Below are 24,456 nucleotides of genomic sequence, written 5' to 3' on the forward strand. Positions count from 1 at the left end.
AACATACATAACTTGCAATCTCATTGTTCCTAGATTAAAATGTTTTAAAATTTAATGTACTCTTGACAAATGGATTCTGTCATTATACATAGACACTTCATAAGCTGTACTGTAAAGAGATTTATCTTTTTCTTTTGGATCAAAACCAGTGCTTAGTGAGGTAGAGGAGGTTCAAAGATTAAGCCTAAGTTTCTTGTTCTTCAAAGCATGCTCTTTCTTATTCAAGACAAACAGTAATCTATCAACAGTATAAAAACTGTGTGAAACAGGCAACTCCGAAATTTGTTCTCATGGAATTTATAGAGTTCTTCCCCCTAATCTCTAAGACAATTGACCTTGTTTTAACTCTGTTTATTAATCATCTGCCTACCACAATGAGTCCTTCCTTACTCTACACCAACCTCTTTGCATAGCAAGGTCTCCTACTTGATTTTCACTTTTATTTTCCTGAAATATAGCCCATAGTATTTTTCAAAAGAGCATGTGAACAAAAATAAACTCTTTGTGATCTTACCTGTCTGGAACATTTTCTTCTGTCCTAACAGTTTGCAGTTTGGCTGATAGAACGTGAACATTATTTTCCTATTTTCCTGCATCCTTTTGAAGACAAATGTTGTTGTTGTATTCAGTATTACTGGTAAGAAATCTGGTGAAAGTGTGACTACTAATCAATAAGTGAACTTAAAAAAAAAAGGAAAAAAAAACTTTTTTCTCTCACTTTTGTAAGCATCTAGGATTCATTTGTCTTTGGAACTTTGATGTTTCCCAAAGGCAAGTCTAATTATGGTCTCTTTAATTTATTCTGCTTGCTGTTTAATAAGGTGGTCTGGAGTTGACGACGAGAGAGTGAAAGAAGGAAAGAGGTTAATATTCCCTGGGTTAGAGAGAGCGAGAGAGAGAGAAAGAGAGAGAGAGAGAGAGAGAGAGAGAGAGAGAGAGAGAGAAAGACATGGGGACCCAAGCTCTGATGGAGCAAAGGTGTTTTAATCAACATGGCGTGGGCATATATACTGTCTTACAAGGTAGTTATTCTCAGCAAAGATAAAGATTAAAATTCCAGACTTACAAAACATACAGCGATCCTTATCAAAGAGAGAAAGTCATAAACAATCATTTTTACCGCATGGTTCATAAAAAGGAAGAGGGTACTTGTCACTGTATAGAAAAACTAATGAAGGAAATCCTATGCAAGTATCCCATCTCTTTGATCTCAGTCCTGGGAGAGGCTCGCCTGCTCCTCTCACCCCTGACAGGGCTTACAAGGAACAGAGGACTCAAGAGAAATAGGAAACAGCACACAGGAATCTTACTGTTAAATGCTTCCTGACAGTCTTAAGCTGGGGAAATTTTTTCCTTAAAATTTGTCCAATGATTCTTTTCTTCTCCATTTCTCTCATATCACTCTGGAAACAAATTGACATGCAAGTTACTACATCTGGAATTTTCTATCACCAGTAGTATTTATTTTATAGTTTTCATCTATTTCTATCTTGTACTACATTTTAAGAGTATTCATGGAATTATACTTTGTGCCAAGAAACTCTCATATTCATTTAACCCATTGTGTTAGTCAACCATCTAGTCAACCATTGAGGATATTATTCTTGTAACAATATTTCTTCTAAATATATCAGTTGTGGTAGATCAATTGTTTTAATAAATGAATACCATATCTCATTGACTAAACACAAAAAATAATTTACTATTCTCATATTATTGTCCACATCAGATAATTGAAGATTCCCCATTTCACAGAGATGTGTTCTTTCCATAATGTGTTCCAGTCATTCTTTAGAGTTCTGGAGACTCCATCAGTCCTCTGCTTCTGTTTGGCAAAAGCAAAAGAGAAAGAATAAGAAGAATCTCAAATTAGATTTTAGAGGCCAACTAAAAATTTTGGAGTCATGGAATAAAAAATTAAGTTTATGGTTAGGAAAAGCGTTCTGTGCTACACTAAGAGATTTGTATTTTTCCTGAGGGCAATGAGCCTTTGAAGTGTGTTAAGATTTTTAGCCAGCCCCATCAGTTGTGTGATTTAGAAACATCATTCTGGCTGCTCTATAAATTATAGATGTCAGTTGAGTGAAGACAACTCTTAGGAGAATGTTGTCAAAAACCAGGTGATAAATCATGGTGTTTTGGACCATAACCATGAACATGAGTAAGAAGAGAATTCAGAAGACTGAAAAGAGGATATTAAGGAAGCAACAGGGCCTGGTGATGATTGAAGGTTAGTGCTGGGAAATAAGAAGTCAAATAAAACAGGCACATTTCTAATTTTCACTGTGGGGTAAACTGTATTTACTAAGGTAGAGAATTTTGCAAGAGAAACCCATTAGAAGAAGAACTGGGTTTTGGGGTAAACAAATCGAGATATCCAGTTTGTCTTTGGGTTTGTACTTTTGTAGCTCAGGAGAGACTTAAGGGCAGAAACAAAGACTTAGAAAATATCAGTTTACTGACTCTAAAAATGATAACATAATAAATGGAAGTCAAAGAGTATCAATTTTCATTATATATATATATATATATATACACACACATATATATATGTATATATATATGTATCAAAGAGTATCAATTTTCATTATATATATATCAATTTTCATTATATATATCAATTTTCATTATATATATATACATGTATATATATATATGTATCAAAGAGTATCAATTTTCATGTATCAATTTTCATTATATATATATATATTTCATTATATTCATGATGGAAATGATGTTTACAATGGGAGATTTTGAACATGTTGAAACACTGATGAAGAGTTAGTAAAAGAAAAGATTATTTTTAACTGGCAAATAAACTAGTTATTTGGAGTATAATTGCTTTACAACATTGTGATAGTTTCTGCTGTACAATGAGGTGTATAGCTGTGTGTATACATATATCCTCTCCCTCCTGAAAGATGTTAATGAGAGGGGAAATTGTGCAGTACACAATTTGTGGCGAAAGGGTAGGAACAGGGAGCAGACTATAGGAAACCCTTTGTACTCTGCCCTCATTTTTGGAAAACCTAAGTTTTTTCTCTTAATAAAAGGTCTATTAATATAAAATAAAATCCAATTATAACATTTAAAATTGGATAAGCATTTATTGTGATATTCGTATTCTGTAAGAAACTTTCCAAAATTCAATACCTAGAAATAAAGCTGCTCGTACATTTCTTTAACGATTATTTTGTCCATTTAGCATTAAATACTGTTATTAATATAGGAAAAGACTAGTGGAGACTTTACAGTTTTTTCCTTCCATTTTGCATTAAATGGAATTATTAAAATAGGAATGACTAGCATAAACTATCCATGCCTTAACGAAAGCTATCATCCGTTGAATGGTTGATCAAAACAATACTAAAAGAAAATGAAAAACATTCAAAACATCATCAATAAGCATCATGATCAAAGGATGATTTTGTATCCTGAGATCTAAAAATAAATCCTTTAGCTATCTTGAAAGTGAAAGTGAATGTCACTCAGTCGTGTCCGACTCTTTGTGACCTCATGGATTAAACAGTCCTTGGAATTCTCCAGGCTTGTGGAAAATTATGAAGGAGATGGGAATACCAGACCACCTGATCTGCCTCTTGAGAAACCTGTATGCAGATCAGGAAGCAACAGTTATAAATGGACATGGAACAACAGACTGGTCCCAAATAGGGAAAGGAATATGTCAAGGCTGTATATTGTCACCCTGCTTATTTAACTTATATGCAGAATACATCATGAGAAAAGCTAGGCTGGAAGAAGCACAAGCTGGAATCAAGATTGCTGGGAGAAATATCAATAACCTCAGATATGCAGATGCCACCACCGTTATGGTAGAAAAGTGAAGAGAAACTAAAAAGCCTCTTGATGAAAGTGAAAAGGAAAGTAAAAATGTTGGCTTAAACTCAACATTCATAAAACTAAGATCATGGCATCTGGTCTCATCACTTCATGGCAAATAGATGGGGAAACAAACAGTGGTTGACTTTATTTTGGGGGGCTCCAAAATCACTGCAGATGGTGATTGCAGCCATGAAATTAAAAGACACTTATTCCTTGGAAGGAAAGTTATGACAAACCTAGAGAGCATATTAAAAAGCAGAGACATTACTTCGTCCACAAAGGTCCATCTAGTCAAGGCTGTGGTTTTGCCAGTGGTCATGTATAGATGTGAGAGTTGGACTATAAAGGAAACTGAGCATAAAAGAATTGATGCTTTTGAGCTGTGGTGTTGAAGAATACTCTTGAGAATCTCTTGGACTGCAAGGGGATCCAACCAGTCCATCCTAAAGGAAATCAGTCCTGGGTGTTCATTGGAAGGACTGATGTTGAAGCTGAAACGCCAATATTTTGGCCACGTGTTACAAAGAGCTGACTCATTTGAAAAGACTCTGATGCTGGGAAAGATTGAGGGCAGGAGGAGAAGGGGACGACAGAGGATGATATGGTTGGATGGCATCACCGACTCAATGGACATGGGTTTGGATAGACTCCGGGAGTTGGTGATGGACAGAGAGGCCTGGCATGCTGCAGTTCATGGGGTCGCAAAGAATCGGACAGGACTGAGCGACTAAACTGAAGAATACTGGAGTGGGTAGCCTTTCCCTTCTCCAGGGGATCTTCCTAAACCAAGGATCGAACCCAGGTCTCCCACATTGCTGGCGGATTCTCTACCAGCTGAGCTACAGTGGAAGCCCAAGAATACTGGAGTGGGTAGCCTATCCATTCTCCAGCAGATCTTCCCGACCCAGTGATCAAACTGGAGTCTACTAGATTGCAGGCAGATTCTTTACCAAGTGAGCTATCAGGGAAGCCCTTTAAATACCTTGGTGACATGTTTTATAATGTAATACAAATAATATTTTGGAATTCATTGAGTTGAGCAGAATTCTGCCTTTGTTAAAAATACAAAGTTATCTTGTATTTTATTTTCTGAAGTTCGCTGTCTTCTGTGTAAAGAGTAGCATGTATTATCTCTGGGGCCCTATTCACCTTTGCATTATATTGGTGTATGATCCTACAGTTGGTTGTACTTCGTAATGAGGAGCTTGTAACTTTCTGTGCTGAGACATTTCATGTAGATGAATTTTTTAAAATCAGAAGCTCTGATTTTATGCAAATAAACCAAGTGATGAACAATAGAGGAGAGCAGAATTATTAGCAATATTAATTTGCCATCTGTATAATTTTTCTTCATTGTTAAGAATTCCTCTAAATATGAAAATAAAATTTGGAGGAATGAGAAAGCCAGTAATCATTATCCTAATTGACTGACAAATAACTTTCATTAGCCAAATAAGAATTTCAGTGTTTATGAATATATTTGAAATAACTGAGAAGATATGCCAAATGAGTAATTTTAGCAAACTACATCATTTATAGAAAGGAAGATTTGAAATATTTAATTTAGGTGCTACTTATTTTGAAAACTTAGCTACAGTTAAGCTTGTTCCTTTGTTAGATTATTGGTAAAGTATAGACCCCAAGATCTATTAAATTGTTTTTCATTTGTTTCACCTCTTGGAAGAAATTTATGAATTATAATGGAATAGTTAATTTTAGGTACAATTATTCAAAAACTGGATTTAAAAACTCCTATTATATTTTCAGTTCTGTTCATCTTTAACACTTATACATATGATTATATGGCTGACTAAAGAGGACCAAGGTTGAAATACCATTATAAATAATTTTAAAAATGTAAAACCTGTAACATACTTAAAACAGCCTATTCTCTATTAATAATTAATTTTCATTTTTTCATTAATGAAATCTAATGCTAAAACCACTGAAAAAATCTTCCTTTTAAATTCATTCTGATTATTTAATGGTACATACATTTGGGGGTTAGATTACTTCAAATAGTTTATTTAAGACAAAAATTATTATGGTTAAGTCATACTGTTTCAGATTGCTGTGAGGGTATACATATACTAGGTGTTCCATTTTTAAGGTCTTTGTTCTATTACCTTACTCTGAGGTATTATCAAAATGGGGGCAGATAAAATTAATCAGTTTCACAGGAGACTGATTAATGAAGCATGATGCCTACTTTTTAGTGTGTGGTGAGTGATATCACCCAATTAATTGGATTGGATCATAAAAAACCCTGTTGTAGTGGGGTTTAGAATATCTCCTCAGAAAAATAAATGATAGATCAGATTGTTATCTGGAGAGCACTGAATTGGAACAAAGGAAATTTAATGTTCTTTAAGAAATATTTCTATCATTCTATAGTACTGTAATGAATTTCCCTTCTCTCCTCTAGAGAATTTCCTGTCGGAATACCTGGGACAAACCATGCAGAATCAGTTTATTTCTCTTTTCAATGGTGCTGGGGATATCCAGACAAATATACACTATCTAGCTCTGTTTTCGATATTCTTATAATGCAAGCAAAGTTTCTGCCATTACAAGAGTCTCCTATTGCAGGTTAGCAATGATTTAAATTGCATCTAATTTTTTTTTAATCATGGACTGGTATCTTCTCTTTGAAATTATATTGGGATAAATCTTTGCAACCCTGGTTATTTGGGGAAAATAATTTAGTTGCATGAACTTTAATATAGAGCTCATGTATATTTTCTCACAAATTGTCTGCGATGAATAATAGTAGATTTTTTCTCACATTTATATCTATTTCCAAGTTATTATTTCCTGATCTTATCCCTAAAATCTTCAGCATTCTTCTTTGTGGATGTGTTGCCATTTTTCAATAAACACAAATCCTGTGCCAGTCCTTGGTGATCTCTCTTGCCTTGGATAGTCACTTAAAGTTTATATCACCCACTTGGCCCCTGGATCATGTCATTAGTCATCTTCAGAAGTTTTCTTTCTTTGAATCATCAGGGGATTTTAAACTATTTGATAGTAAGGTTCATCCTGACAATTCAGAGTAGGGAGAATGTCATGGAAAAGGATAATAAAGATTTTATAGATATGTCTGTACTTAAAACTAGATCTTGGAAGATTTTTTTAGGCAGAATGGAAGAAAGAAGCTAACCTGGATGTTGAAACTAATGTAACAAAGGTACAAAAATGATGACAGGAATATTGGGATATCATTGCTGTGTAACAGTATATAAGCACATGTAGCTTTAAACTAAAGTGATGCTAGCAATTGATGAAAAAAGTAAAAGGATAGATGCAAATTTTAATTTAAAGAAAAAATCTGTAAAAGAAATTCTTATGTACAGAAGAGTGTGAATCACTTACCATCCCATGCAACCCTCTGGACTGTAGCCCACCAGGCTCCTCTGTCTATGCAATTACCCAGGCAAAAGTACTGGAGTGGGTAGCCTTTCCCTTCTCCTGGAGATCTTTCCAACCCAGGGATCAAACCTGTGTTTCTTGCATCTTGGCAGGCAGATTCTTTACCACTGAGACACCAGGGAACCTCAAAGGAATAGATGCAAATTTTAATTTAGAGAAAGAATTTGTAAAATAAATTCTTATGTACAGAGGAGTGTGAATCATTTACCATCTATATTACAGTTCAACTGTAAGATTCTGTATCGCAGAGTTTTGCAGATCCATTGAATATCAGAGATGTCAAAATGAGGTACATATCAAGTAAAAAAAAAAGTTCAAAGTATATTGACTATAAAACAGAATCCCTGCTTGTTAGTCTGATGACAAGTCATTAAGTCTACGATAATGAAAAAATGTGAATGAACTAGTGTGGTTTACTGGGTCAGAGAGTGGGTCAAAACTGTAGCATTACAGAAAAGTTAGATGCTTTACTAGCTATCTAATTACTCTAAAGCTATTTTAGTACCTGTTAGAATAATCAACTTAAGTGCTTCAAAACTGTACATTCTTTGTTTTGGATCAAATCATTTATTTTATTTTTCAGTTCAGTTCAGTCGCTCAGTCATGTCTGACTCTTTGTGACCCCATGAACTGCAGCAGGCCAGGCTTCCCTGTCCATCATCAAATCCTGCAGTTTATTCAAACTCATGTCCATTGAGTCAGTGATGTCATCCAACCAACTCATCCTCTGTTGTCCCCTTCTCCTCTTGCCTTCAATCTTTCCCAGCATCAGGGTCTTTTCCAATGAATCGGTTCTTTGCATCAGGTGGCCAAATTATTGGAGTTTCAGCTTCAACATCAGTCCTTCCAATGATTATTCAGGACTGATTTCCTTTAGAATTGACTGGATGGATCTCCTTGCTGTCCAAGGGACTCTCAAGAGTCTTCTCCAATACCACAGTTCAAAAGCATCTATTCTTCGGAGCTCAGCTTTCTTTATAGTCCAACTCTCACATTCACACATGATTACTGGAAAAACCATAGCTGTCACTAGATGGATCTTTGTTGGTAAAATAATGTCTCTGTTTTTTAATATGCTGTCTAGGTTGGTCATAGCTTTTCTTCCAAGGAGAAGATGTCTTTTAATTTCATGGCTGTAGTCACCATCTGCAGTGATTTTGGAGCCCCCCAAAATTTTATTTTTAGTGTATTTTTTTAAATTTTATTTTGGGTGTCTTTTAATAGAATGTCAATCTGAGAAAGGTTAACCTAAATATCAGTACTTTTAAATTTTAAATAGAATATTTAATAACCATCATATATATTTAGGTCTGTTATTAAATTAAAGAAACTGTATATATAATACATTATTTAAAAGCCTATAGGCACTAAACAAGATGTCCTGCATTCAGATTTTGTCTTACTACATGCTAAACAGTTTAACATGGGCAACTACATAGCCACATCATGCCTCAGATTTTATCTTTGGCTCAGCCAGTAAAGCGTCGGCCTGCAATGCGGGAAACCTGGTTTCCATCCCTGGGTTGGGAAGATCCCTGGAGAAGGAAATGGCAACCCACTCCAGTATCCTTGCCTGGAGAATCCCATGGACAGAGAAGCCTGGTAAGCTACAGTCCACGGGGTCTCAAAGAGTTGGACACGACTGAGCGACTTCACTTTCACTTTCACTTGCTAAATTTAAAGGAATTCTTTTAAATATAGGATTAATCAGTAGATGATTCTGATAATGATGGTAAACGGACAGACAGGTGTACACACATATAGGGATTCCCAGGTGGCTCAGTGGTGAAGAACCTGTATGCCAATGCAGGAGCCACAGGAAATGCAGTTTCAACCTCTGGGTCCAGAAGAACCCCTGGAGGAGGAAATGGCAACCCACTACAGTATTCTTGCCTGGAAAATTCTACGGACAAAGGAGTCTGGCGGGCTATAGTCCACGACGTCAGAAAGAGTCAGATATAACTGAGCACGCGTGCATACACTGGAAAAAGCTAAAAATTTAATAAAAGTTTTTGCTTATTAACAACAGTGTGGCTATATAGTTTGGTCTTAACTAATTACAATTACAGAAGTTATTTTTAGCAGTATGTTATGGCCATTGAAGTAAAAAATGAATAGGGGAAAAAAAAACTTTTTCTTTCTGTTCATTAACAAATCCAAAATTTATGAAAAAAAGCCACTTCTAATCATTAATAAATAGCAGTTATATTGATATTCTATGAATAAGAGCAAGACATTTCAAATAAACAAAAGTAGAGATATTCTCTTCAGGCTATATTTGACTTTATTCCTCCAAACTTGTGAGGATCCAACATTTAAAAAAAAAAAAATCTTGATTTATGCCTTAGAGAACAAAGTATAAGTCAAGGATAATTCATTGACCTGACAAAAACTACAGCAAAAAGAGGAAAAAAGTCAATGGGACTTGGTGATAGTTTATCACTCACAGTGACTGAGTTTATCTCTGGGCCAAAATCAATAATGTTTGGGGAAAAAAGCTTAGATGAGAGAATTCTCTGAATGTCTTACTATTTAATATGTCTATCTACTTTTACTTTTTTTTGAATACAGTGCATTATTCTTAAGGACATACTAATATATTAGGAATGTAGTTTATCTTTGAATGATGACAGAACTAAAATTAAAGTTCATTTTCCATCATTATTCATATCTAGTCATATGTGTAATAGTAAATTAATGTTGAAGATATTTAATTATATTAAATATTGTTTAATCTCATAATTACAGCTCTTTTATACATTGTCCATAAAATCATAGCTCAATTGAGTCTTAATGAAGTTGTATTAGTGTTTTTTTCTGATAATAGTTATTCAAAATAATAAGGATAAAAATTGTTAATATTGGAAACTTTGAAAAGATCCTCCTAATTTTGCTCTTAATATAGTCTCATATTCTTATTTAAATTTTTAATGTATACATATATAAGCATGGCAGCATGCCAACTATATCTCAATAAAGATGGAAGAAAAAAGATACTGTCAATATTTATTGATCAACCATAATGTGCTGGATAATTTATGCATGATGTGAAATATTTTATTCTTTTAATTATCCCAAGGTTTTAGAGTAGTCAGACTTCAGATTGACCTTAAAGAGCTTACTCAAGTAACTTACTAATTTCAGTTTTATATTAGTAAACAGATGGTAATACTACTTTGAGCCCATCCTAAATGACACATAGTGGCCTCAGTACTTTACAGCATACAAATTGTGAGGATATATTTATTCCTTATGAAATATGTATGTCATAAATCTGAACTATTTTGCTCCAGACTTCCCAGGTGGCACAGTGCTAAAGAATCTGCCTGTCAGCGCAAGAGATGCAAGAGACCGGTGTTCCATCCCCGGGTTGGGAAGATCCTCTGGAGTAGGAAATGGCAACTACTTTCAGTATTTTGCTGAGAAAGTCCATGGACAGAGGGTTTGGAAGGCTGCAGTCCATGGGGTCACAAAGAGTCAGATCTGACTGAGCAAACAACACATCTTGCTTATATTAGTGGCTTAGCATTTTGGGCACTACTAAAGAGTTTACCTCATAATTTATTTCAGTTATTATAATAACTTATCATTAGATTACAGTAAAGTAACTTATTAGGAGAACAGATATTTGCAGTTGTCAGTAACCCTAAGTGTTCTCAAGTGATCTGTCTCAATAGACCAAGAAACTAAATGAATATTCTGAAGAGAAGTAGGTGGCTTCCATAAGATCTAGAAGTTATGTTACTGCAATAACTATTTTTTATAACTAAGACATACAACAAATATTCCTAGAATTAAAATGGATTTAAAGGGAAAATCATACTAAAGTCAATATCTTAATTCAATACACAGATGCATGATACAACCTGTATTACCATTACCTGTTTATTACATTATACTCAGGCTCTTATTAACACAATGTATTATGTTATACTAGGTTAAGATATGATGCTCAGTGGGACTTCTAAAACATATTAGAAAAATTAAAATATTTGGTGGTTTCCTAGTAAAGCTATAATTGGTTGTTGTTCAGTCCCTCAGTAATGTCTGAGTCTTTGTGACATCATGGACTGCAGGAAGCCAGGTTTCCCAGTCCTTCACCATTTCCTGGAGCTTACTCAAACTCATGTCCATTGAGTCAGTAATGCCATCTAACCATCTCATCCTCTGTCATCCCTTTCTCCTACCTTCTGTCTTTCCCAGCATCAGGATCCAATGAGTTGGCTCTTCGCATCAGGTGGCCAAAGTATTGGAGCTTCAGGTTCAGCTTCCAACCTTCCAGTGGATATTCAAGACTGATTTCCTTTAGGACTGACTGGCTTGATATCCCTAGGAACTCTCAAGAATCTTCTCTAGCACTACCTTTCAGAAGCATCAATTCTTTGGTGCTTAGCTTTCTTTATGGTCCAACTCTTACTTCCATACATGACTACTGGAAAAAACATAGCTTTGACTATATGGACATCTGTCCACAAAGTAATATCTCTACTTTACTTATTCTGTCTTAATATGCTGTCTAGGTTTTCATTGCTTTTCTTCCAAGGAGCAAGCACCTTTTAATTTCACAGCTGCAGTCACCATTTTCAGTGATTTTGGAGCCCAAGAAAATAAAGTCTGTCACTGTTTCCATTGTTTCCCTGTCTATTTGCTATGAAGTGATGGGACCAGATGTCATGATTTCATTTCTGAATGTTGTGTTTTAAGCCAGCTTTTTCACTCTCCACTTTCTCCTTCATCAAGAAGATCTTTAGTTCCTCTTCACTTTCTACCATATGAGTGGTGTCATCTGCATATCTGAGGTTATTGATATTTCTCCCAGAAATCTTGATTCGAGCTTGTGCTTCATCCAGACCAGCATTTTGCATGATGTACTCTGCATATAATTTAAATAAGCAGAGTGATAATATACAACACAGCCTTGATGTACTCCTTTCCCAATTTGGAACCAGTTCATTGTTCCATGTTCTGGTTCTAACTTTTGCTTCTTAACCTGCATACAGATTTCTTAGGAGGCAGTAAGGTGGTCTGGTATTCCCATCTCTTTCAGAATTTTTCACAGCTTATTGTGATCCATATAGTCAAAGGCTCTAGTGTAGTCAATGAAGCAGAAGTAGACTTTTTTCTGGAATTCTCTGCTCATTCTCTGATCCAGAGGATGTTGGCAATTGAATCTCTGATTCCTCTACCTTTTCTAAATTCAGATTGTACCTCTGGAAGTTCTTGGGTCACATAATGCTGAATCCTAAGTTGGAGGTTTTTGAGCATTACCTTGCTAGCATATGTGGAGTTTGCTAGTAGTTGTGCAGTAGTTTGAACATACTTTGGCTTTTCCCTTCTTTGGGATTGGAATGAAAACTGACCTTTTCCACTCCTGTGGCCACTGCTGAGTTTTCCAAATTTGTTGGCATAGTGAGTGTAGCACTTTCACAACATCATCTTTTAGGATTTGAAATAGCTTAGCTGGAATTCTGTCACTCCACTAGCTCACTTGACTTCTCCAGGATGTCTGGCTTTAGGTGAGTGATCACACCATCGTGGTTATCTGGGTCATGAAGTTTTTGTATAGATTTTCTGTGTATTCTTGCCAACTCTTCTTAATATCTTCTGCTTCTGTTAGGCCCGTACCATTTCTGTCCTTTATTGTGCCCATCTTTGCATGAAATGTTCCCTTGGTATCTCTACTTGAAGAGATCTCTAGTCTTTTTCATTCTATTGTTTTCCTCTCTTTCTTTGTGTTGTTCACTTAGGAAAGCTTTCTTATTTCTTCTTGCTAATCTTTGGAACTCTGCATTCAGAAAAATCTCAATTAAAAGGATAATTTTAAGATGGAGAAATTTCACAGTCTATGAACAAGAAATTATGACTATATAAGGATTAAATGAGGGTAGTTGTTGAATCTCCAAAATTGTTAGCTTACTTGAAAACATGCAAAATTAAACTTTAGCACTTAGGATCAGTGTGGTCCAACTAATATACTGTTGTCAGAATAATATACTACTATAATATGAAGAGAGTTTTAATCATCTAAAAATGACTAGGACACTATTGAAGAGGTTTTATGGCCAGACTTTAGATTTGCTTCTTGATAAGCCCCAAATGAATAGTTTCTATTCATGGGGCCGTGAGTCATCACACAAGTCATGTCATTTTTCAACAAAGCTAATTATTTTCTACTCTTGAACATATTAATTTATAGTCTTACTATTATAGGAGAATTTTTCAATATTTTCAAGCTCTTAACAAAAAAGAATCCTCTCTTACTATCTTAAGAGGGACAAATATTTCAGTTTATCTATTGACAAACTTCACATAGAAGATACAGTCAGTGTTTCCTATGAGTAAGATTACTTGGCTGTCTTTTTAAAACCCCAAACCACGATAGCACATCCTAGTACATCTTTTTCTTCACCATTTTGATTCCTGAGGGTGCGTTGCAGACAAAAGCAGCTTCCTCAATGTCCAGTAAAAATTTTATGAAGTACCCAACAAGCCCAACGTATCCCAACAGAGAACAGGATAGAAATGTTTTACAAGTATGTTATGTTTATGTGTCATTTTAATTGTCTTGGGATTGACTAGCCAAGATTCTTGGTTCTATGTTCTCCAAGTTACAATTTATGTTACTTCTTGACTAAATTTTATTTCCACAATCATCTTATGGAAAGTTGCCAAGAGTCTCACACCTGCCCAAGTTTCTCCAAGAAAGAAAAATAAATGTAGTTTTATTAAACAATTGGTTTACTATGTACAATGTGCACAGTACTTTTTCTTAATCATCATGATTGATTTGGAAGAACATAGTGATAATGTCCTCAATTACAGATGAGAAAAACCTCAGAGCTTGAATGAATTCCCCAAGATCAAGCAACAAATAGACAAATAACTTTAGATCAACCGTTATGCCCAAATATGCTATTCACAGTGAACTTTTAGTTATGTTCCATTTTAGCATGATTTAATGCATGTTACAGTACAACTGTGAGCTAACCTAGGCAGCCTTTACTTTTGGAAAATTATTGAGTATTATGCTTATCAATTAAAAAATCTATCAAGTACTTAGTGTATAGCATACATCTTGTTAACTCCTGTGAAAGTAAAAACAAAGTAAAATATTCAAACTATGACAATTTAGATTGTCTTTTATGTATGTTTTTCAAAGAGAAATTTATTTCTCTTTGAAATATTCACAAGAAAGCTATTCCCTACTTTTTATTTCTTTTTTTCCCTACAAAGATCAAACCTATGCCTGATTGCTCTCAATTAACTAGACTAATTTTATAGTCACACAGTCCTTTTTTTTTCCTTTGTGAAACTTAATTTTCTTCTGATTACTTTTTTTTTCAAATTATGAGATAATTTTCTTTTAATAAATTTTAAAATCTAGTCTTTGGCCGTTTCTTGCCCATCATTAGTTGCTAGGAGAGAGTGTGGAAAATAAAAGAACACACAGGAAAAAAGAAGATGAAAGAGAAAAAGATGAGATGAGAAAAAAGTAGAAATGACAGATTGCATTAACTTAGTGAAGGACTTGAAATAATTGGAACATAATTTTAAGGTAACTTTAATGCTAAGAAAAAATACTTTTTTTCATTTAATCATTAATTTATTTGAAGTACTCTCTTTTAAAATATATTTAGCTACGTTCTTTCTGTGGAGATAGAGTAGTAGATAAAAGAGATACAATGAAAATTCAGTTGAGAATTTTTTGTAAGTTTAGAATGTCTGCTGATTATTTGGGATATGTGTTGTTTAGTCGCTAAGTTGTGTTTAACTCTTTGCAACCCCATGGACTTTAGCCCACCAGGCTCCTCTCTCCGTGGGATTCCCAGGCAAGAATACTGGAGTGGGTTGACATTTTCCCATGCCTAACCATATTCATCTATGTGTCTTAAAGTAAGGCTTGAAAATAGTTGTATCATCCATTTCAAATGAATTTATCTTGTTAAATCATAATTGACAAATTGTAAGAGGTTAATTGTCCACCCTAATGCACAGATTCTTGCTTTGATTTTTTTTTTTTTACTTATTTGTCATTATTACAGTAATATTGTGACAATAAAAGGAGATATTTTTCTCAAACATTGAATTAGTTTGAAAATATTATCATTACAGAATAGCATCACCTCCTAAATATTGAGCATCTTGACACACTGGAGCTTTTATGACAGCTGGGATGTTAGCATCCTGGCCTAATATAATAGGCAGATATCCTCTGCAGGATATGATTACGTGACTACTAATCAAGTATTAGGAGCCTACATGGGACACCATCTAACTTCCTGAGCATTTAATCATCGGAATAATGCTAACAACCTATTATCCCTTTATTACCCTTCAGGGCCTTTTCAAGTATGCAGAAACTATTTTAGATTTGCATAAGAATCAGCCATGAGGAGCTACCTGTTTTGTTAGATACTTAAGGGAAGATATTTTCAAGAAAATATCTTGGCATATGGTATAACTACTGAATCCATCACAGTGCTACTTTTCATATTGGTTTATGGCCATGAAACAAGGTACATTATGACTACAGGGAGCAATAATTCACAGGAGGGTCTGTTTTTTCCCTCGCCTGCACACTAAATTATGAAGGCAGATTGTTTCTTGGTGTTTGCTAAAATTTATGGCATGTACATATTTTTCTGTAAATGTCCTTTCAGCTGAAAGATGTTACACAAAACTCAGGGGGTGGGACTCTTGTTGGGCAGTAGTGGGGGAAGGGTGACAAATTATTTATACAGAAGTCTGACTGATGCTGTTTGAAGCAATTACAGAAAAGTTTTGTTTAATCAGAATTCAACAAATGTGTCAATGAAAATAAATATGATGGCATGGGTAGAGCACAGACAGCTTGCACAGCATCAATTTAGTGTCTCTTACCTAAATCCTCCCCATCCTGTGCACTCAAGCCTAAGGTGTTTAATTGAGCAGCAGTATTCTTATGCCTCAAAAACTTATAAGATGTAAAATCCAACATTCCCAGGAAAGGCAAATTTACTCTTAATTTTACACTACACTGTAGATGCCTGATATCCTAACTGATTTCTGGTGGAAGATTTTCATATCTTATAAATTTTAAACCCTGATAAGTCTATCTCAAGAAATGGTCAAAGTTAGGAGAAGCTTGCTGCTCAAACCACTTTGCATTTAAATTATCAAGAGAAATGAATTAGGGATCAAATTTTCAGTTGAAGGCAGGAAGAAAAGGAAGATAATTTAGAGCCTCAATTTTACCCTTTGATGATTCTTTCAGTGCCTTTTCCAATCTAGTTTCCTCTTTACTCAAATACAACTCTCCAATAATCAATTTAACTCATAACTGCAATGGGATAGGCATCTAAGATACACAGAACCACTTTGGAGAAATTCCTGGTTTCTCTACCTCTTATCAAGAAAATATTATTTCTTCTTACCACATTATACTTTTTTGATTCCTTATTCCAAATTGAAATAATTACAACTATTAAAAAGACCTATGTCACATTTTTCAAATTTTAGAAGATAATCTGAAGAATAAGAAAACAAACTTTAAAACCTAATAAATATCAAATCAGTAATTAAAACTTAGTGTGCACTAAAACTTCATCTTTGGAAAACCATAACATATCTCCCAGCCTGTGCTGTTTTTAATCTTGGAACAATAAAAACACACTATCAAAGGGAAATGACTTAAGCAGAATAACTTTTTTGAAAAATTATCAGAAAATCACTTAGAAAATACAGGATTAAAAGAACTAAGTGAAAACTCTAAATATCTAGGAAAGGATGATTTAGGATATTCTATAATATTAATATCCTATTAATATCCTATAGCATCCTTCTAAAACATTGTGAATAAACAGCTTTTTGGGATCTGGTTTATAGTTTGTAATTTTTTTTTCAAGACAGCATAGTACTGGCACAAAGACAGAAATATGGATCAATGGAACAGAATAGAAAGTGCAGAGATAAATCCACGTACCTATGGACACCTTATCTTTGACAATGGAGGCAAGGATATACAATGGAAAAAAGATAACCTCTTTAACAAGTGGTGCTGGGAAAACTGGTCAACCACTTGTAAAAGAATGAAACTAGAACACTTTCTAACACCATACACAAAAATCAACTCAAAATGGATTAAAGATCTAAATGTAATTTTTTAAATAGTGGCTTTAGATGTAGAAATATTGTATTTAGCATTTAATTTAACAGAAAAAGTAAAAGTATTCCTTGACAAACTGCAGAAAATGATTCATCAAAAAGTTATTTGTGATTTCTGATATTTTCTAACTTCTTAACTTATCAATGAAGATATAAAAACATTGGAGAGTGTATGTTTTCTGTTGTAGAGATTGTTGGTTGACACAAACAGAACTCACATCTCATATTTCTAAACTTGTTGGTTAGAAGTTCTCTTCATGTAACAAATTGATTTTTTAAGACAGCCATGAATAAGTGCTGTTGGTGTTAGGTGGTCCATTAATATCTCATGTATGCATGCATGCTCAGTCACTTCAGTCATGTCTGATTCTTTGGGACCCCATGGACCATTGTCCATCAAGCTCTGCTGTCCATAATATTTTCCCAGCAAGAATACTGGAGTGGGTTTCCATGCTCTTCCCCAGGGCATCTTCCCAACCCAAGGATGGAACCCACATCTCCTGCATTGAGAGGCTAATTCTTTACCGCTGAGCCAGTAGGCAAACCCATGTGTGTCTGTGTGCTTAGTCGTTCCATCGTGTGCGAATCTTTTGGACCTCAAGGACTGTAGCCTGCCGGACTCTCTGTCTGTGGGATTCTCCAGGCAAGAATCATGGAGCAGGTAGCCATTCCCTTCTCCAGGGGATCTTCCTGACCCAGGGATCAAATCTGGATCTCCTGCACTGCAGGAGGATTCTTTACCATCTGAGCCACCTGAGAACCCATCAGTTCAGTTCAGTTCAGTTCAGTCGCTCAGTCGTGTCCGACTCTTTGCAACCCCATGAATCGCAGCACGCCAGGCCTCCATGTGCATCAGCAACTCCTGGAGTTTACTGAAACCCATGTCCATCGAATCAGTGATGCCATCCAACCATCTCATCCTCTGTTGTCTCCTTCTCCTCCTGCCTCCAATCCGTCCCAGCATCAGGATCTTTTCCAATAGATCAACACTTCGCGTGAGGTGGCCAAAGTATTGGAGTTTCAGCTTCAGCATCAGTCCTTCCAGTGAACAGCCAAGACTAATCTTTAGGATGGACTGGTTGGATCTCCTTGCAGTCCAAGGGACTCTCAAGAGTTTTCTCCAACACCACAGTTCAAAAGCCCATAAGCACAGCTAAAACATAACTTTACTATAATACTGAAAAAAGTGATGCAAAAAAATATAATAGCACAACAAATCACTACCTACTGGAGAAGTAATTTTGTTCTATGTACTTTATTTCACAGTACTATGAGGAAATATTAAGGTAACCAGAAGATTTTCTACGTATACTTAAACTATCCTTTCCCTCAGAAAAAGATAAAACAATTAAATAGTCCAAAGAATGTTCCAAAGAAATTCCAAAGAAACAATTGTTTAGATGACTAGGTTTGCATTCATGCTTTATTTTGCTATTTTTCACAGATTGCATTGGGAAAATAAAGTGAGATTTGTGGCATGATTATTCTACAGGACTTTACAATACATTTTCAAAAACATTATTATTGCTATTCAAAGGAATACTTGCTCAAAGATATAAAATATACTCAGAATTGATGTCACACTTCTTAACAGATACTTAATTTCAGTAGGACTATTAGAAATTTGATGAGGTTCATGAAAAAATTATTCCACATTGAAAAAAATTCAATTGTTATTTAAAAAAAAAAGTAAGACTTGCTAATACTAGGTAGTTGGGCAAGGTCCATTTGTTAACATGGTTACATTTATGTTTAACATTAATTGTTCCACTAAAGTTAACTTTTGGCAGTAATATGTTCTTGTGTGGGAAGGAATCTATGAACATTATTTAGTCATTGATCATTAGCTTTGATGTGATCTATATCAAAGTATTTTAATTCAGAATGAACCTGATAGAATCTAAACTTATGATATGTGGTTTATTTCTTCAGTGTCATTTTATGAAAAGAATAATTGTTAAAGGTTTACTATGGAAGAGTTGGGATATGTCCTTTTCTTTCACTGAATATTAACAGGCTATACGTGGCTCATTTCCACTGGATATTTTCATTATTAAATTTAGTCTTTGTTATGACTTGCATTCTTTAGGCATGAGATGTGTGATCTACTGTAGAGTACTCAGATTTCTGCCTTAGAAAAACATTTATTCTTGACCTCAACCTGGTAGACTTAAAATTCTGATACTATGAAATGTATCATATTTTATAATATATTTTCCATTTAGTATTAATAGAAATGCTTGAAATATTGTCCTTCGTTTAACTTTTGCAAGGAAACAATTGTGCTTATCTTGAACACTTGTTTTAAGTCAGATTATTAAGGTTTCATTAACAATCAGAAAATTTGCCCTTTTAGGCATACAATTCTATGAGTTTTGACAGTTTAGATCTATGACACCATAATTACATAGACTGTTTCCATTATTGAAAAAAAGTTTTCTCTCATCCCTTTGTAATCAACCATTCTCCTTTCCCCAAATCCTGACTGACACTAATTTGTTTGCTTTTTCCAGAATGGAATATAAAGGGAGTAAATCTCAATGGAGCCTTTCAAATCAACTTCTTTCACTTAGCATAATGCATTGGAAAAGTTATTCATTTTATAAATAATTTATTTTTTCTTATTGTTGAATAGTATTCCATTTTATAGACTTGTGTAATTGGTGTATCCACTCATCATGTGAGGAGCATTTGTGTTATTACCACTTTTGACAGTTAATGAATATAGCATCTGTAAACATTTGTGTGCACTGTTTTGTGTACAAATCATTGTTCATGTATCTTTTTTAGTAACACTAAAGTGTAGACTAGGTACTTCCCTGGTGGCTCAGATGGTAAGGCGTCTGCTTACAACGTGGGAGACCCGGGTTCGATCGCTGGGTTGGGAAAATCCTCTAGAGAAGGAAATGGCAACCCACTCCAGTACTCTTGCCTGGAAAATCCCATGGATGGAGGAGCATGGTAGGCTCCAGTCCACGGGGTCGCAAAGAGTCAGACATGACTGAGTGACTTCATTTTCAAAGTGTAGATTATATGATTCTAGGGTAAGTGAATATTTTTCTTTGATAATAAACTGTCTAACTCTAGTCCACACTGCCTGTTCCACTTTGCATTTCTATCAATATTTTAGGAGAGTTCTAGCTAGTGCACATAATTTTCTGCACTTGGAATTTTTTGTTTGGTTGGCTTTTGTTTTTTCATTTGGTTATCATTATATGTGTAGTAGAATTTTATTGTGGTTTGATTTGTATTTCCACAATGACTAATTATGTATAGCTTTTTTATATGTCTTATTTGCCATCATATCTCTATGAAAGTGTCTTGAAATGTTATGCCCGTTTTAGTTGCCTCATTTGTTTTCTTATTGATTGTAGCACTCTTCATATACTGTGAATACAAGTCTTTATCAGATACCTGCCTGCAAATGCTTCCTCTTAGCTGTAAGCTTGTCTTTGAAGTTTTAAACATATATCTTTCATTTATCCTTTCATTCATTCATTTTACATTTAAATATCTTATTCTAGCACCATTTATTTTTAAAAAAACTGTTCTTTCTATAATAAATTTTACTTTCAGCTTTGATAAAAAAATAACCAGTTATGTTAACAGAAGTGATATAAAGGTAAAGGCTGGTTGGCAAACTATCTTTCTCAATAGCTTTGCTTCACCCTCACCTTTCTATCTTCCATGTGTGTCTATGATTCAGATTAGATTTCTCCCTGTAAACTTGCCCCTCCCTCAGTAGTTGACTTTGTTGTTTGTTATTTAGTACTGGGGAGTGTGTGTGTGTGTGTGTGTGTGTGTGTGTGTGTGTGTGTGTGTGTGTGTACACGCGCACATGTATGGACTGCAGGTGGAAACATTTTCTCTCTCATCCTGGTCCAACATCAGGTTTAGGTCACTTCTGCATTCTGAAGATAACTTTCTCAGTGATTCTGCTCATGGTCAAACTGTGCTTTGTATCTTTTGGTGGCTTTTGTCAAAAAAGAGTTTTCTTCTCCTCTCCTACCAACAAAAAATCCTTTCATTGTCTGGACCCACAGGTAATAAATGCCTTTTCCTAGTGCACCTCTATCTATGTCCTTGAGGAGCTAAATTACCTTTATCACCTACGTAAGGTAGAATTGCCTGGGTGGGTCTTTTTGATTTTCCAATAAGGAGTCCCCCCACTTTTTCTAAACCTTCACTACCACTCATGCTTTCTCTCATCTCTCACCCTGTATCCAATCTTTCTCATGTACAATTGGGGAGTTTGGAAGAGGAGAACATAAGGATGAGTATAACCTTCTCCTGGGTCTGTGGCTTCTATTGTTTTCTGTACTCTTAAACTATACTTAGACATCAGCAATTTATTTATTTATTTATTTTTTAAGACTGAATATTCCAAGATTTATTTTTTCTTTATTTTTTTTTATATTAGTTGGAGGCTAATTACTTTACAATATTGTAGTGGTTTTTGTCATACATTGACATGAATCAGCCATGGATTTACATGTGTTCCCCATCCCGATGCCCCCTCCCACCTCCCTCCCCATCCCATCCCTCTGGGTCTTCCCAGTGTACCAGCCCTGAGCACTTGTCTCATGTATCCAACCTGGGGTGGTGATCTGTTTCACACTTGAAAATATATATGTTTCAATGCTATTCTCTCAGATCATCCACCCTTGCCTTCTCCCACAGAGTCCAAAAGTCTGTTCTATACATCAGTGTCTCTTTTTCTGTTTTGCATATAGGGTTATCGTTACCACCCTTTAAAATTCCATATATATGCGTTAGTATACTGTATTGGTGTTTATCTTTCTGGCTTACTTCACTCTGTATAATGGGTTCCAGTTTCATCTATCTCATTAGAACTGATTCAAATGAATTCTTTTTAATGGCTGAGTAATATTGCATTGTGTATATGTGCCATAGCTTTCTTATGCATTCATCATCTGATGGGCATCTAGGTTGATTCCAAGGACATCAGCAATTTAATAAACTTAAATTCTTCCTACCTTCTCATATGCTACCCAGAACCGCTTCTCCCTTATTCTGTCATATGTCAATTCTCATATCCCATCTCTCTTTACAAGTCCCATCTTTCTGTGGATTTCAGACTATTTTTCTTTTGTTATTAGGATGGGAGCAATGCTCTTTCCAGGTTTCTGCATCCTAGGTGGAAGCAGAACTCCTATTAGTCAGAAGCATATCTTATTCATGTAAGCATGAATTCTGGACTTCTCATAGCTATGGCATTCTGTGGGTCTTGTTTCTGGATGAGTTTACAACAAAAGAGAATAGAGCAGAACTGCCAAGACTTGCTTTTAGTGTATGTGAGTCTATCAACTCGGAAAGAAAAAAAAATATGTCTGAAAGTGAAGAATTTTGTAGAGATTGCCTAGGGTTCTTGGTTTCAAACTCTTCAACTAATCCTAGCCCCATTTCTTTTTTGTCAGTAGAACATTTTAGGATCAATGCACTGCATGTGAATATTTCTGGTCTGTACTATATTCCTTTTTCCTCTGGACATGATGAGTTTATTACATTACCTACAATGCCCATTGAAAACCATATCTTTTTTTGTTCGTTTTAGGCCATTAAAAGGCAAATATAGAGTACCATATAAAAATAATCAGGGAATATCTCCAGCTTTATGAAAGCACTAGACTTCAAAAGTAAAAGCCCATCTGAAATAAAAAGAGAAACTTTTTTTCCGTAAATTTTACCCTAATTTCTCATTTATATTGAGATAAAATTTAGGATTGTGCTACACCTGTGAACCTAGAACTAAGAGGCAACAATTTTCTATCAGTGAAAAATATAGTGATAAAACCATAATTACTGAAATAAAACTACATTAGTGGCCCTGATCATACATTAGATCAGGTTTTGGTAAAAGAAAAGTCTAACTTGATACATTCCATCAGGAATAAGAAAATGAAAAAATGAATAAGACAGTGGGAAATAATGTTTGCAAATATCTTCTGCTACTACACAGGCTGTCTTTTCATTTGTTGATTCTTTTCTTTGCTGTGCAAAAGCTTTTAATTACATCTCATTTTTTAATCTTTGCTTTTATTTGTTTTGTCTTAGGAGACAGATCCAAAAAATTGCTATGGTTTATGTCAGAGAGTGTTCTGTCTAAATTATCTTCTAGGAGTTTTATGGTTTCAGGCCTCACATTTAGGTCTTTAATCCATTTTGAGCTTATTTTTTGTACATGGTATGAGGAAATAGTCTAATCTTAGTATTTTAATGTAGTTGTCCTGTTTTCCAGGCACCACTTGTTGAAGAGACTGTCTTTTCTCCCATGTAGATTTTCTCCTTCTCTGTCACAGAGTCACCGAAGGTGCATGAGTTTATTTGGGGACAACCTATACTGTCCATTGATCCGTCTCTGTTTTTGTGCCAGTAATTTTCTGTTTTGACTGCTGTAACTTTCTAGCATAATCTGAGTTCTTGGAGACTGATACCTCCAGCTTTTTTTCCTTTTCCCTCAAGATTTTTTTGGCAGTTTGGGATCTTTTGGGGCTCCATATGAATTTCAGGACTGTTTGTTCTAGTTCTGTTAAAAATAAATGGGTATTTTGATAGGGATTGCATAAAACCTGTAGATTGTTTTGGAAGTATGGCCATTTTAACCATGCTAATCCTTTCAACCCCAAAACATGAGATATCTTTCAATTTCTTAGCATCACCTTCAATTTTCTTGATCAGATGTTTTTCAGAGTATAGATCTTTTACCTAGGATATGTTTATTCCTATTTTATTCTTTTTGATGTTATTTTAAATGAATTTTTAAAATATTTCTTTCTGATATTTTATTATTGGTATATAGAAAAGGAAGAAATTTCTGAAAGTTGTATCTTACAGCTTATACTGAATTAATTTATTAGTTGTAATGGATTTTTGGTGGAGACTAGGATTTTCTATATAAAGTATCATGTCATCTGCAAATAGTGACAGTTTTACTTCTTCCCTTCCAATTTGGATGCTTTTTTATTTTTTTTCTTCTCTTATCATTGTGACTAGGGCTTACAATGCTATGTTAAATAGCAA

Source organism: Odocoileus virginianus, chromosome 25, assembly GCF_023699985.2.
Source record: "Odocoileus virginianus isolate 20LAN1187 ecotype Illinois chromosome 25, Ovbor_1.2, whole genome shotgun sequence".
NCBI lineage: Eukaryota > Metazoa > Chordata > Mammalia > Artiodactyla > Cervidae > Odocoileus > Odocoileus virginianus.